General features: G+C 50.9%; 1 protein-coding gene and 1 long non-coding RNA gene across 2 annotated transcripts in view; both read right to left on the bottom strand.

Moving 5' to 3' along the window:
* LOC309635733 (protein FAM241B) overlaps nucleotides 1-15802 on the bottom strand; it is a 244650-nt gene that overhangs the window by 46641 nt on the left and 182207 nt on the right. The gene's annotated exons all lie outside the window — the stretch shown is intronic.
* Nucleotides 4060-14275, bottom strand: LOC309635962. Its single transcript, XR_014249126.1, has 3 exons — nucleotides 9230-14275; nucleotides 4786-8909; nucleotides 4060-4730 (listed from the first exon to the last, which is right to left on the bottom strand). It is a non-coding gene; the product is annotated as an uncharacterized lncRNA (long non-coding RNA).

Genomic DNA, 15802 nt, shown 5'->3' with positions numbered 1-15802 from the left:
ACAGCACAGGATGAGTGCTTAGTAATTTGTTCCCCATTGAGCCTTGTTGGCTGGCATCATGAAAGAATACAAAAATATCAGACCTGGAAGAGCCTTTAGAGGGGTTGTCTCCACTCCCTCTTTGGCCATGTGGGGTGAGTAATCCTGGCCTCACAAAGGCACTATGAGGATTATATGAAATGCCGCAGGCGCAGCACTTGGCCTGCACCTAGTACCCAGGGCTTGTTACCTCTGCCTTTCTCAAAACTCACTGTTCATGAGAAAGTAGACTTTCTGATCTCTGGTTTAGCATGACCTTGCAAAGGAAGGTTGATTTTATTCAAGGAAGTGCTGGCCCCATCCTAAAGTATGAAGTCTGAGAATGCTCTCTCCTGCTCCTCCCCTGCCTTTTCTGGCTCATTCCCCCTCAGGTGACCCCTAGCCCCTGTAAAAGTGACATCTTTTTTCTTGGAAACCCAGCATTCTCATGTTCTTTCCCTTCTTTGTATACAAACCCTGCCCTTGGAAAAAGGTCAGATGAGCCATTTACATTAAAGTGTAAATGACTGGTGTGGCTGGGGCTTTGCCTCTTGTTAGGGGTTGCATTTCAGAAGGAAACAAAGCCATCAGTGGGCACAGTGTTAAGAGGGTCCTTCGGGCACCAATGTACAAATGACAGAGTCATTTGCAGGTTGGAGAGACCTCCCCAGAGGAGGGCTAGGATTCTGCAGACACCAAGGCTCTTCCTGCTCTTCGAGACTTGTCTTTGAGCAAATCAGCTCACAGGGCACCCTGGCTCCAGGTGACCTCAGCCCACCCCTCTGGCCTCTCTTGGACCCTCCTTCTGGTAGCATATATGGACCTAAGAGGCAGCTATTTCAGAGGCTCCCCAGGAACCCCACAGACCAACCCTGACTCCAAGCCCTGCTCACGTCCCTACCTGAGCCACTGGCCCCAGCTGGCCGTGCAGCCCTCTCGTCCCTTTGCTCAGATCCCAGCTTCCAGGAAAACACGTTCTTCCTGGGGTTTGGGAACAAGATGGCCTGATTCATGCTAGGAGATTCTTTGTTTACATTCTCTGGGGCCTTTCTACCCTTAAGAAAAAAGAGAAAGAAAGAAACGAAAGGAAGGAAGGAAGGAAAGAAGGAAGGAGGGAGGGGAGGGTGGAAAGAAGGAAGGAGAGAGGGGAGGGTGGAAAGAAGGAAGGAAGAAAGCTTGTGCTTTGGTCAAAAGAGTTTAAAATGGAATTTTCCCTCTTTCTCTTTTCTTCCTTTTTTTTTCCCCAGCAGTAAACTACCAGATTCTGAACTGCAAGGGTAGGGACCCCTCTGGCTGTCAGAAGAGACGGGGATGCCAGCCCTGCCCGGGGGAGCAGGGCACGGGGATGCCAGGACCAAGGCCTCGGCCACCTGCCCCCATGCAGTGGACGGTGCGTCCCGCTGCGCTGAGCGGGCCCAGGAGGGACTTACACAGCCCTCGCTCACCACCCCTGAGCGTTCTTGGAGCCTCCTTGCTCCCACACCGCACTTGCATTCCCTGCTGCTCCCTTAAAAATCACAGAGGAGGGGCGGGGAAGGGCAGTGTGCACCCCGTCCCCACCAGAGCCCCCCACTGTCCTTGATTTCTTCCCACCGTGGCTTGTTCCCTGAGAGCATCTTGTTGGTTTACGTGGTGTTGCTGTCACAGAACATGAGTTCCCTGAGGGAAGAGGTGAGGTCTTCCTCACTCACACTGTCACTGCAGTGCCCAGAACAGCGCCTGGCTCTGGGACCAAGTAAATGGAAGGAGAGCGGGAGAGAGGCAGCTCACCTGGGATCCTCGGTTCCAGAGTCCTCCCCACCCATGCACACACGCACAAGCACACACTCATGCACACACATGCCCACGCACACATGCCCATAATGGGAGGGTCTCTCTTCTTGAGAACTTCTGAGTTGGGGGGTGGAGGAGAACAGCGGGTTTCTTAGCACCTTGGGAACGACCCTGAGGCCAGAGCCCTGCGCTGGGGGCCTTGCCTGAAGAAGAGGACGGTGACTCAGTTCTGTCTCCTGGGGGGGGGGGGGTCCCTTAGCTCAAGGACACAGGTGTAGAGCCACCTGAGCTGCTGTGCCCCTCTTCCCAGAGGCCCAGGACGCTGGAGGATATGTAACTGTATCACTGCTTCCCAGCTGGCAAAACCTTTGGCGGCGAGACCGAGGGATACACCCAAAGCTGGAGGGCAGGGCGCGGGGAGTCAGGTAGTCTCCCTGGCCCTGTCAGCTCCCTGGCCCGCCTCTTGCTGCCCTTGGCGGGGAGAATGACATTGTTCTGAGGAGAAAGCGGGGTCTCTGCCAGAGCCCGTCTGGCCCAAGCTAGGCTGGGTTTGGGGCCCCAGGAGCCCCTGGCCAAGAGTTGTCTGGGCAGTCACCAGCTTCTACCACGAGGGCGCTAGAGGGACTGGAGAGGTCCCGCCCCCTGCTACCTGCCCCCTAGCCAGCCGTCCTCTGCAGGATCAAGTTTCCCTCCCCAGGCTGAGGCCACCACACCCGCTACTGTCCTTTGTTCGGTGGTTCCACGGTAGATCCTGGCTTGCTGAGTGTCCACTGCATCAGTGGGTTATTCCAAATCCTCCCAATGTGAATGTTGAACACAGGTTGTTTTACAGGTAAGGAAACTGAGGCTTAGAGATGTTGTCATGTGTCCAGGGTTACAAAGCTAGTGAAAGGTGGAGTTCGAAGTCAGACCTGAGTTGGTGACGCCCCTTGGTCCATTGGCCTCTCCCTACATAAGTGCCCCCCACCCCGTGGGAGATTTCACACCCTGCTCTGTGAGGCCCCTCCCCCAGCACAAGCTGAGAAGGGAGTGCGAGAAGTGTCCACCCCTTCCTGCCCCAATTCCAACCACACTGGGCCCAGAAGGTGGACGAGCCCCTTGGAGCCCAGCAAACAGCTCTAACCCTGTCTCTCATCCAATACACCCCAAGGTCCTGAAAGATAATCTTTCCTTCTATGTCTGCAAAACATAGATATCCTCAGAAGTTTCTGGCCCCAGAAAAAAAAATGCTGTTTAAGCAAACAGATTCTGGCACAGCTCCACCCACCATTCCAGTCTCACCCCTGCTGGATTCCACTAACACTACCTCAAAAGGATGAATGGACAAGCCCCATGGAAAGCGATTAAGACTAGGGTCTGGCCCACAAATGCTCAAAAGTCATGTGCCCCTATCATCATCACCAAATGACAAGGTGATACAGTGAAAAGAAGGCCAGCTTCCGACCCCAGCTTTCTTTGTCACTGGCTGGGCCTCAGTTTCCCCACTTTTAAAGCGAGGCTGGTTCGCTGGATGCTTCTGATGTTTAGTTCTATGCTTCAGTGTACCCTGAGCTGAGCAAGGCCTGACCCCCGGAGATAACATGTGTTCCAACCTCTGTAAGCATCTGTTTTCCCACGTCAATGTTTTCCAGACAGGCTTTCCTCATCTCCACAGGGTAGGGGGGAAGGCAGGGACCAGGAGTTCCTGCTGACAATCAAAACAGATAACTGCCCAGAGAGGTTATGTGACCTGCTCAAAGTCACACAGCAGACTCGACACCACAACCCAGCTTTTCTTTCATTGCCTTGCAAGGGCCGTAGTGGCTCATTTCATACTGAGAACTGGGAGAAGGAATCATGGGCAGAAGAGTGAAACACATCTAGAGAAAGGAAGCAATGTTGGGGGGCTGAGCAACATCTTGTCCCCTCCCCCCAGGAGGCTTGCTGGCTATTTAGGGGAGTGAGAGGCAGGCGGGCAGCAGGACAGGGTCCAGGTCTGAATCCAGGCTTTCGCCAGGAACAGGGAGCAGGGGGCGCCTAATGACTCCAAGCTGTCCTGGAATGTTCCCTTGGCCGGGGGAGCCGCCTCGGAGTCTGGCTGCTGTGCGTGGCAGCTGTGTGAAGCACTTGCTGGCTGCAAGCCCGGCCACCAGGGACCACCAGCGGCCACAGCTACGGGGCCACCGGCAGGTGGGGCCAGGGGAGGGCAGCTCCCTCTTTCCTCGACATACGGATCTCCAGAGTCAACCTGGTTAGCGAAACAGGAGGAGCAGCGTTGTGTGGCCAAAAGGGGTCGGGTCGGGCTCCTCCTCCCTTCCCGCAAGTTGACAGAATAGGCCCAGCCTAGGGTCAGAGGGCACTCACGGCACCTCTCCTGTCTCACTAGTCCTCAGCACCCGCGCTGAGCCACAGGCTCCCGTCTTCCCTTCCATCAGCAGCTAAGTGCTTACATGTTCCAACGAGACTTAGGTAACTGTGGGTCAGGCCTTTGCTGGGTGGTCTATGTGATAAGTGCAAGGCCATCAGGGGGCCTTGGCAGAAATGGTCCCCTGCACTGGCCTCGGCGGTCTCCCTTTTCTCTGTGGGAGTGGAACCCGAGGCTCGGCCAAGCCCCTCTTTATAGTGTAATGACATTAATGATGATGATAATGACATTAATGATGTCTAATGACGTGACCCATGATGGTAACAGCTAGCGCTCATTGAATGCACTCTATGACGAGCCTTGCACTGAGTGTTTTGTATGTATTAATTTAAACGAACTCAAAGTCACCCCAAGATGTTGCTACTTTTATAATTTCTATCTTATAGATGAGGAAACTGAGCCCCAGAGAGACTAAATAACTGGCTCAACTAGTGGCAGACTTGGGATTCCAATCCTGGTCATCTGACTTCAGACCCATGGACTTTTTCTTTGGCTCATTTATACTGATATCTGTTCTGTAGTTTTTCACTAATACCTGTTTCCCCAGGCTCATTTATACTGATATCTGTTCTGTAGTTTTTCACTAATACCTGTTTCCCCAGAAGGTTATGAGTTCCTTGCCTGTGGAGACCTAGTCTACCTCCTTCACTGCTGTGTTGCAGAGAGCCTGGTACCTGCAGGTACTTGTAGCAGAATATATCAGTGCCCTATCAATAGCTCCTGTGCCTTCCAGCACTTGTGTCTCTTTGCCTGAGGCTTCTCTCTGGCCACTGGAGCCAGCCCTGCCTGGAAGTAGCTCTCAACCAGTGACTGACAGAGTTGTGGATAAACACCCCAGGTCCCTCACCCTTGTGGGGAGATAACTCTGTGTCATGGGTCCTACGCAGGCTCCCAGAGTTCTCCAACAAGATGGAGCCCCAGTTGCCCATAGTGACGACCTGCTGGAAACACACCCTCTCCTGGCTGTCTTCCACTCCCCATCTCACTTCCCCACTCGACTACTAATAAACCATTCCCAAATAAACCTCACAAATAAATCACATCCTTAACTCAGAGTCGGCTCCTAGGGGAGCCCAAACTAAGACAGTGCTTCACGTTTGTGAAACGATTGGTCCTACCTTACACTGTAGGGTTAGAGAGGGTAGCCTAATCGTTCTCTACAGTTTTCATTGTTATAAAAACATGTATTTCTTTTACCATCACATTAAAATATATTTATTTAGAAAATAGTAAACCCCACTTTATAAAGACAAGCTCCAGCCACAGAGAAGGAAAATCCCCTTCCTCCCCGATGGAGCATGATAAAGAACACCAGGAAGACCCAGACAGGAAGGTTATAAGTGTGTTCAGGGGAAAGAGAAAAGGACAAATGCCTGGGAGTGGCAGGAAAGATCAGGGAGGGCTTCCTGGAGGAGACAGCAAGGGAACTGGGCCTTGAGAATGGTTTGGAGTGAAATAGATGTTGAGTGAAGCTTTCAGATGTCAATGAGGGTGTGAGCTCCCTCTACAGGAAGGAGCAAAGGAGAGGCGAGGTCTGCTTGTGGCGTCTTGGGAAGCCCAGCTCTGCTGCTCACCAGATAGGTGACCTTGGGCACTAACTCAACCTCTCTGAGCTTCCACTCCTCATCTGTACAGTGGGCATCATGACTGTGCTACCTCAGGGGTGGCCATGAGGATTAGACGAGGTGATGTGGGCCAACCAAGAGCCTGACACGGAGAGTGTGACCAGGGCCAGATGGTTCCTGGTGGTAGTGCATGTGGGGACACTGAGTGGTTCAGTCTGACCCACTGTCTGCACTTTGGACAGCTCAGGAGTTGCTGGGGTGGCATCTGGAGAGGCAAGATGCCAGCTCTACTCAATTCCAGCCTCCTCTGTAAGTGGTTTCACCTCAGTGAGCCCCACGTCCCTCATGCAATCTTGTGCAAAATGAGATTTGAATTTCAGCTCCACCTGCATCCAAAGCTATAGGGCAGAACTAGATGAAGAAACAGATGTGAACATAGTTTATAAACTGTTAAGTGCCAATACTTTGGAGAAATTAGAGTGACAGCCACAGTGATTCAAATTCAAGATGAGACTGGTCATAGCAGAGATATTATTACGGGGCAGAAATTCCTAGAAGTTTCAAGCTGGAAATGATTCTAGATAATCAAGTTCAGCACTCCCCTCATGCCCCATTTTAAGATGCTCAAACCAAGGTTCAGAAAAAGGAAAGATTTACCCAAGTCCAGACAGCTGGCAAGAGGTGGGGCTGGGAATTGAACTGAGGACTCTGGTGGCCAGCTAGTCCAGGGCACCTTCCTCTCCACAGTGGCTGCCAGGAGCACAGCCACCTTCTAGGCAACCCCCCTGCTCCCTACTTCCGTCCTCCACTTTGCCTTCCCAGGCTATGCCATCTGTCTGGCTTCGCTCTCTCCCACCGCCTCCTGCCCCCACCTGCAACCCACACACACTCCGCAACTGCCCCACTCCCTCCCATCTCACCTGGTGACTTGGCTCCGATGTGTTTATCTCGGAGAAGCTGCATTGGCACGGGTCTCTGTTTGTAAGATTCCCCACCTCTGTTTACTGGTGTTTATCCAGTTGTGTCCTGTCTACCCTCCTAGCCTGGAAGCCAGAACTGCTCATCCTGCCTGCTGGGTGCCATCACCCACTCCCTGTGGGCTCTGACCGCTGCATGCAGCAGACACTGTGAGATGGCCAGCAGCCAGCTGACATGGTGCTTGGGCTTGGGCAGGGCTCGGTGGCTGACACGGGTAGAGATGTGAGGACACCCCAGAGGAAAGAGGGCTGTGTTTCTGGAAACAGGGTCCAGATATTAACGATCATATTCTCCTAATATAAAGTGTCAGTTTATTGCCTTTTACACTATGTAGAGACTGTACCAAGTGCTTTACATGTATCATCTTGCTTAAGCTTTACACCACCTGTCAATAAGATTAGTTATTGCTACTCTTATTTTTCAGATGAAAGGGTTCAGAGAAATTATATTTGCTGGAGATCACAGAGCTCATGGACGGTGGAGCCAGGACCCAAACCCAAGTCTTAATGGCTCCAAATCTCCTGCTTGTAATCACTCTGTTATATTGATTACCCCTTCTATGACCCAGGCACAACTAGAGTCCACCTTCCCACACTGCTGCCAGATGACTTCTCCAGAGGGGAAATGGGTCCCAGCCATCTCAGAGCAACCTGCCAGGGAGTCCCGGACCCGGTCAGGTAGGAGAACTGCTGCCTCAGACTCTGATACGGGATTAGTGAGATGCTAAATTGATTCAGCCTTTTAGAGGGCAGTTTGGCAGAAGCTAGCAAAAATAAAAACTGTCACACTCTTCGACACACCAATTCCTCGTATAGAAAGTAATCACCCAGGGGTACAACGATACCAATACATGACGTTCATTGCAGAAGACTTATGTGTTCATCAGTGGAGGAGTGGTTATGTAAGCCCTTGGACATCCATAGGGTAGCTATGAGGCAGCAGTTAAACTGAATGAGGCAGACTTATATGAACTGATGTGGGAAGATCTTTAAGACATATGGTAAGCAGAAAAAAAGCAAAGTGCAGAACACTATGTGAGGTGTGTATATACAGTGCCCCAAACAAGTCCAAATGATATATATGTGCAAATAAATGCCAAGAAAATGGACAGCAATGATACGTACTGAACTGTAAACAGCAGTTACCCCAGGGGAGAGAATAGGTTCGAGAGGGCGGAGTAAAGTAGAATTGTTATTGTTTACTCTGTGCATTTGTGTATTTTTTTTCTAATGAGAACGTGTTCATGATCCACTTGTGTAATGAAAAAACAAAGCCAAACCCCAGGCCTGGGCTGCTCCCAGTGGGGCTGGATCTACAGAGAAAGCAGACAGTGAGGGTGGATTTCTCCGGCCGCTGAGGGCAGCTGGGGCAGCTGAGCAGACGGTCCAGAGGCTGGACTGAGCCTGTGGGAGTTCCCTGCAGTGTCCCCAGGGAAACCTTGGCCTGATGCTCCCCAGGGCATCTCCCTATCACCCCTGCAGTGGTCTGTAGCGCCTTAGGCCTAACCAGCCCATTGACTTTCGACCTTATTCGGCCTGTGCAACCACTGAAAGATGAGCTGCCTGAAACTTATGAAGCTCATTTGGTGGATGAGAGGACTCAGAATCACGGCCGACAGGACTGGACCAGGGGGATCTGGAAGCGTATACTCCCGCAGCAGGGGAAAAGGAGCAGTCTCAGGGACCATGGGGGGTGGCGGTCCCTGCCGGATGAGGGAAAGGGGCAGATGCACATGGGAAGGACATGTAGGTCTGGGCTTGGGAAGAGTGTCCCTTAGCTGGAGAGTGGAGCTGAGTATCCCTCACCCTCTCCAGGACCTTGTCCCTGCATGTCACCCCTCCCAAGAGAGCCCCTTACTTGCACCACGATTTCCTGGTGCCCTGCCTGGAGCACCGAATCTGGAGTTGATCAGACCTGGTTTGAATCTGCCTCTTATTGGCTTTGCCTGTATGAGCAAGTCACCTACCTTCTGAGCCCCCCATCTCCCCATGTGTAAAATGAGAAAATCATAGAAATGTCTCACAGGCCTGTTGGGAGGTTACAATAGATAATATTTATAAAGCATCATTACAGTGCCTCACGCATAATAAGAGCTTGATAAATGCGTTGACTTAATTATTCCTGGGTCACAGCTAACACCTGGGCAGTGAAGAGGGGCTTTTAAAAAAGACCTCAGGGGCTTCCCTGGTGGCGCAGTGGTTGAGAATCTGCCTGCCAATGCAGGGGACACGGGTTCGAGCCCTGGTCTGGGAGGATCCCACATGCCGCGGAGCAACTAGGCCCGTGAGCCACAATTACTGAGCCTGCCCGTCTGGAGCCTGTGCTCTGCAACAAGAGAGGCCGCGACAGTGAGAGGCCCGCGCACCGCGATGAAGAGTGGCCTCCACTTGCCGCAACTGGAGAAAGCCCTCGCACAGAAACGAAGACCCAACACAGCCATAAATATAAAAATAAATAAATAAATAAATAAATTAAAAAAAAAAAAAAAGACCTCAAATCCAGCACAACTCCATACCTTTTTAAAAAAGAAAAATCTTCTAAAACCACAAATGAATTTCCCCTTCATTTCCAAAAACAGGTTGACAAACTCCTACCTAAAAGTCTTCTAGCTGGATGTGTTCCAGCATTCAGAACTTTTGGGGTTTGAGATGTCTATTTAAACACATGAAACCCCTAAGAGGGTCTAGGACAGCACCTCATGACCAAACATCATAATATTTTTGTGGCAAAATATGTGGATATTCACACCAAAGAGGATACATAAATTCAATAAATACTCTCATATCAGTTTAGCTCAAGTCTTGCTGCCAAATGGGTTACAAAAAGCTTTGGTTCTCAGAGCTTCTGGAGGTTGGAACTGTGGATGAGGGCTGGTGGATCTGCTTTATAAGTCTATTGTCCACTCCCAAAAGCTGCACTGCGACAACTCCGAGAAAAAGGCATTTTTATCATCACTTTACAGATGAGAAAACCGAGGCTCAGAGAGGTGATGTGACTTGCCCAATGTCACACAGCCAGTGAGTGTCAAAGTCAGAACTAGGATCTGGGATCTTGAGTTTCTGGGGATGGGAGAGAGAAACAGGGCTCAGAGGTGGGTGGGGTGGAGGGCCTTCTGTCCCTTCCCCTGCTCCCCCTCAAGCCCCTAGGCAGCCCGCGTGAGTTCCTCTCCAAGACAGCAGGGCACGAGTGTGCTGCTCCTGGCTGCTCTGTGCTATCCTCCGGCACACGGAGTGCCAGACGCTGGCCTCAGAGGTCTCCCCCTCCATCCGCGAGTTTCCGGGGAAGATAATGAAAATGTAACAGAAGAGTTTCCATCACATCCATGTTTTCACTTCAGCCGTACAACCAAGATATTTTCTGGCATTTGGGTTCAGCTGCAGGTGGACTGGGGCGCTGGTGGTGGTGGAGGAGGAGGGGGCAGAGGGAAAGCAAGGCTGAGGCATCCCGTTCCCAGGGTGGATGCGCCAGGAGCTATGGGAGCTACGGCATGGCCTCTCCTTGTCCGCTCGCTACCGCCAAGACCAGCCAGATGATGTGGGTAACCGGGGTGGCAGGGAGTGGGGGAAATAGAGTACACAGAGACCTGTCACATTCAGTGGCCGTGCTGATCTGTGCAGGATGTTTGTCTCACGGGGAGGGATGATTGTTCAGTTGAGGCAGCCGGATCCTGACCCAGAGTCTCTTGGGTAGATGGAGTTCCCAGGGATGAACCCTCCCTGTGACCTCTGAGCCTCAGGACAGTGTTTGGGTCTCTCACTGGGAGCTGGGCAGCTCAGCTCAGCCAGACCTACACTCCCCCTGGAAGCTCCAGGAGGCTCAGACACCTAGTTTGGACTAAAAGCACCGGTCTTGCCCCGAGGGCAGCTGAACCTGTGCCCTGTGCCTGCCCTGTCCCAGCACTGGAAGTGGCAACAGGCTTGGCTGCCCTGTGACCCCACAGGCTCTGGGGGTTAAGCCCAGTTCGTCTGGGAGGGTGCATCTGCCTTGCTTTGCTCTAAACTATGAGCTGGTGACCCTGAGCCAAGGTCTTTACTAGCCCAAGTACAATATGCCCGCCACGTCCTGGTGTGCGCTCTCCCAGGTCCACTGACATTCACTCTGGCAGTCAGTGGCGGATGGTGTAGCGTAGTGACCAAATACACAAGCTCCGAAGTTACACAGACCTGAGTTCAAGTCCTGATTGTGTCATGCACTGCTGTGTGACCTTGAAGTTACCTAAATTCTCTGTACCTGAGTTTCCTGGTCTATAAATGAGAGTGGAAATAGCACCCATTCACAGGCTTGTAGGTGTTAAATGAGCTCATTTACAGTAAGTTCTCTATAAATAGAAGCTATTACAGAGAAACAAAAGCTAAAAGAGTTTCTGGAAATCTACTGGAGATTCCCCTCACCCTGTAGATGTGTCTCATTGAGACCCAGACAGAGGAAGGAGACCTTGTTAGTGATCAGGGACAAGGTCCAGACTTTCCACCCAGGCCTGTGTGTGCTCCGTCTTTCGCACCCCTTGGCTTGAGTCTGTCTCCATGCCTCCTGATAAGGCTGTGTGTGTTTCATCTTCCCACAAAGCAGTGGTTATCTGCCATTAAATGAAAACAAACACACAAGGAAGTCTCTCTCTCTGAAAAAGTGGTACCATCTTTGAAAAAATAGATGTAGGATATTATATATCTGCACATACTTAGTGAAAAAATCTAGATAGAAATACCCAGTTCAACATGGAGTGAATACTCATGTTTATTCTTTTGTCATGGTGAACCTTTTCCCATGATTGTGCCAACTTTGTAAAGTGGATGGATGGATGGATGGATGGATGGATGGATGGATGGATGGTTGGATGGATAGATGGATGAATGGGTGGATGGGTGGATGGATAGATAGATAGATACATAGATAGATAGATAGATAGATAGATAGATAGATAGATAGATAGATAGATAGAATGCAAACCTTTAGAAAGCCTTCAGGTTGTTGGTCACAGAATGCCCAAGTCACCACCATGGCCCAAGGGCTGCAAGCTAGGGAGTGGGCTTTGGCTTCAGACAGGCCTGCATTCAGAATAACTAGGACTAGAGAGGCAGGGAAGAGGGACACGACCTGTCAGGGATGTGTCCAGGAGAGGACAGTGATGCCTTTTGCCTAGCCTTTCCCATCAGGGGGAAGAACACCCATCTTTACCCTCCTGGGTGCCAAGCAGCCTGGTCTCTGGCTGCCAGACTGTTGGGTGTATTTACAGGGCTGAGTTAACCAGAAACACTCTGGAACCTGGCTACCTCTGGGCACAGGTGTCACGTGTTCCCAGAACAGGTTTTAGAAGGCATCGCTAGACTTGGAGGAGCTGGTGAGGGGGTCACTCTTCCTTACCATTCTGCTTTTGACTTCCAAGCTCAACGTGTGGCTTGGTTCCTCTCTTATTTCTCAGGGTGGGGTGGAGTACGCATATGTGGGTAGGCTTTGGGGGGCTGAAAACTGAATCATTTCAGTGTCAGAAAGACATGTCTCGGGCTTCCCTAGTGGCGCAGTGGTTAAGAATCCGCCTGCCAATGCAGGGGACACGGGTTCGAGCTCTGGTCTGGGAAGATCCCACATGCTGCAGAGCCTGTGTGCCACAACTACTGAAGCCCATGTGCCACAACTACTGAGCCCGTGCTCTAGAGCCCGTGAGCCACAACTACTGAGCCCACGTGCCACAACTACTGAAGCCCGCGCGCCTAGAGCCCGTGCTCCGCAACAAGAAAAGCCACCGCTATGAGAAGCCCGCGCACCACAACGAAGAGTAGCCCCTGCTCACCACAACTAGAGAAAGCCCGCATGCAGCAACAAAGACCCAAAGCAGCCAAAAATAAATAAATAAAATTTATAAAAAAAAAAAAAAGAAAGACATGTCTCAAAGAAACATGTAATTGTATTCCTAGGACCCAAGCTCAGAGGAAGGAATCTGAGGCAGGCAGCAGCTAGTGTAACCCCAAGAAGCCATTGATGTCGCTCAGCCCATGATTGAACACCTCCTTTGGCTGGAATCTCACTTCTGCCTGAGATGGCCCGTGCTGTCCTAATTTAACCAAGGATTTCCATTCCCCTAGAAATGATTCTACTTAGCTAAGAAAGGACAAATGAGTGCAAGGTCCTTCCCCACCCATCTACGCCCAATTATTCTGCACCTTTAGGGAAAACACCATACTTTCCCCACTGTTCTGCCATGCTACCTGTATCATATATCAGAAAGGGTCTGGATGTGAGTCAAAAGATGCAAGTTCAAACCCTGACTTTCTCACTCTAGCTGTGTGACTGTTGGCAAGTCTCTGAACCTCTCTGAGCCTCAGCTTTTCCTACCACCTGTAGACGGGAGCAAGACTCTCTGCTTGTTTGTTTCATTTGGGTTGCTGGAAACTAAAGTCATTAAGAAATTGTAAAAATCAAAACATATGATGACAACGACAAAGATGACAAAGATGATTCAGAGAGGCCAGACGTGAAGGCTTCCTCCATTCTCAACACACAGGGGGAATGACTATTTCAGATTAGCCTAGTCCAGTGATCTGAAAGAACACCAGGGGTTACACAGAGTGAGGGAGGATCTATAGGGAGGAGACCCCAGTGAACAAAAACTAGACTGGGGTGGAAAGTCCTGGAGAGTCAGGGGCAAGTGGGTCCTGGTGCCTGTGATGGGGCCGAGGACCTGGAGTGGGGGAGAAGCCCCACCTTGAATGTTTGGGTGGGCCATAGTGGGGGGGAGTCGAGGCCAGCTCACCTGAGCTTGGGAGGAGCCCAGAGACCGACAAGGCAGCCCTCTCACCCTCCAAAGACTTCACACAAAGCTGCCTGATGGACAGGCCTGCCCAGCTTCTCTTACCAGCACCTGAATTGTGATTGGTTCATCTAGGCTTTACTACTCTGTACTATGGGATGTGTTCACACACCATCAGCCTGGAACTTCCAGAGGGTAGGAAGCATAAAGCCTGGCACACAGTAGGTGTTTAATAAATGTCTGATGAGTGAAAAAAAGAATGAGTAACTGGGGTTAAGCCACAGGCATGGGGATGCTAAGTTGACCTCACTTGGCCTCAGCACTATCCGTCCTGGATCTGAGACGAGGCTTGTTTCTTCCCTTAAACGTGAGCCACCTCCAGCTTTCTCCCCTGTGATTTCCACGGCACCGCCCTCCCCAAAGCCTCCTTTCTCCTCAGATCGGAGTGTCCATGCTCCCCTGAACTCTCTCTCCTGGAACCACTCTTTCTCTCCCCTGCTCTCTGAAATGGGCCTCTCCCCCTCATCTTTCTCAGCTCCCTTCTCCAGAAGCTTTCCAGCTCTCCCACAGTCTCCTCTCCCTCCCCCCAGAGTTCCTCTGAATGCACCCACTTAGTAGTTACCTATATGCTCAGCTGTGGGTTTAGCCAAAAGCCACATCCTTTCGTTTCCCTGTGTGGGGATGCCATCTGCTCACTGACCTTTCCTTCACGGGGTGAGAAAGCCTAAAAGCCTCCTCCCCGTCCCACCTGAACCCTGCTCTTGCAGAACGGAGACCCCAGAGTTCTCTGCAGTGCACTGTGTCTGGAAAAATCTGAGCGGCCCACACATAAGGCCAGTGTTCCAAACTGGGAGAAACAATTTCCATCCTGTGAGCCACAAACCACCCCCGGTGCACCCCCCCCCACCCCGCCCCACCCCGGCACACAGAGGCCAGAGCCCAGGGCATGGCCCGGTCCAGGATACGCTCCTGCCTCGGCCTGGTGGAAACGGAGGAGGGTGAAGTGGAGAAAATGGGGAAATTGGTGGTAGGGTGGAGCCAGAGAGAAACAGAGAAACACAATGGGAGCCCAACTTGCAAATATTAGAACATTGGGCCGTAGCTGCCTGCCTTCACTCCTTCCACCTCCCACTCCCACTCCTGTACTAGACTGGCTCCATAATGCAGATTCCCCCACATTATAATAAGTCCTGGAGGAGTTCCCTTCTTCGCTAGGAGCTGGGTCACGCCATATGCGTCTGCTAGATGCTCCAAAGCTATTTTCCAGGGCATCTCCGATGGGCCAAGGCTTCCTGTTCTAGGCTTCCTGTTTATAGACGGACCCCAAAATGTAGAAACACAATGCACAGAAATGTGCTTTTGTCTTACTATTAATCTAGAGACTAATTCTAAATACAAAACCTAGAGCCATACCTTCTAGATTATTCCATGGGGCCCTTCTCCCTGATTCCTCCCTGCCACCACTCATTCCATCAATTACTTTGCAATTTGCCCCTCCCCCACCTGTTCACCCGTGCCACCTTTGGAACGACTGCTCAACTTTACATCAGCTCCTCCACCTGCCTTTATTTAGAGGAACCTGGATCACGGCTCCCAGTGTGCCCTGAAATGCGACCCAGGCAGCCAAGAAACACAGCGCTGTCTGCTGCTGTAGGAAATTGAGGAAAGAGGTTTATGAGCCTTGTGTTCTGCTCAATTAAGCTGTCACTGGGTGTTTTGAAACTCTGGGCCAAATGCAAACACACACTTGTAATCACTTTGTATTTATGCTTGGCAACTTACTTTCAATATTACCATTATTACACTGGAAAATATTTTCCCTTTAAATATACAATTTAGTTTTTTTCAAAAAAAAAAAGTCATTTCATTACATCTTGGAATCAAAATTTTCCCTCCAGAGAAATCCATCTCCAATTTCACAATTAAAGTCAAGGAAAAACTAGGGTACAATACGCAGAAACTAATTTTGAAGTTGATTTCCCTCCCTGCTAATGTCTGTTGCAATCATCCCTCCTCCCCTTTTATTCTCCAGGCCCTCTGGCATTTAGGGCCACCTGCTGTGGATTTCTGTAGCTCTAATGCACAACCATGAAATCCTGAGTTTAACCCCTGAGAGAAAAATGGTCTGGGGAAGAGATCAGAGTTTACGGTACTTTAAATGCAGCCCCCAAAACACAGACTCACGAGGGCCTGCAGTTATCAACTCAGAGCTGGGCCAATACTGGAAGCTCATCCACCTCCAAGTAGATGATGATCTGTTTTTCAGAACGACCATCTCTCTTTGTCTTTCTGAAGTTCTCCAGAGGTACCAACTCCACA

The sequence above is a fragment of the Balaenoptera borealis genome (genome assembly GCF_965194805.1).
Source record: "Balaenoptera borealis genome assembly, chromosome: 10".
In the NCBI taxonomy this organism is placed as follows: Eukaryota; Metazoa; Chordata; class Mammalia; order Artiodactyla; family Balaenopteridae; genus Balaenoptera; species Balaenoptera borealis.
This window is presented reverse-complemented; position numbering and strand designations above follow the sequence as displayed.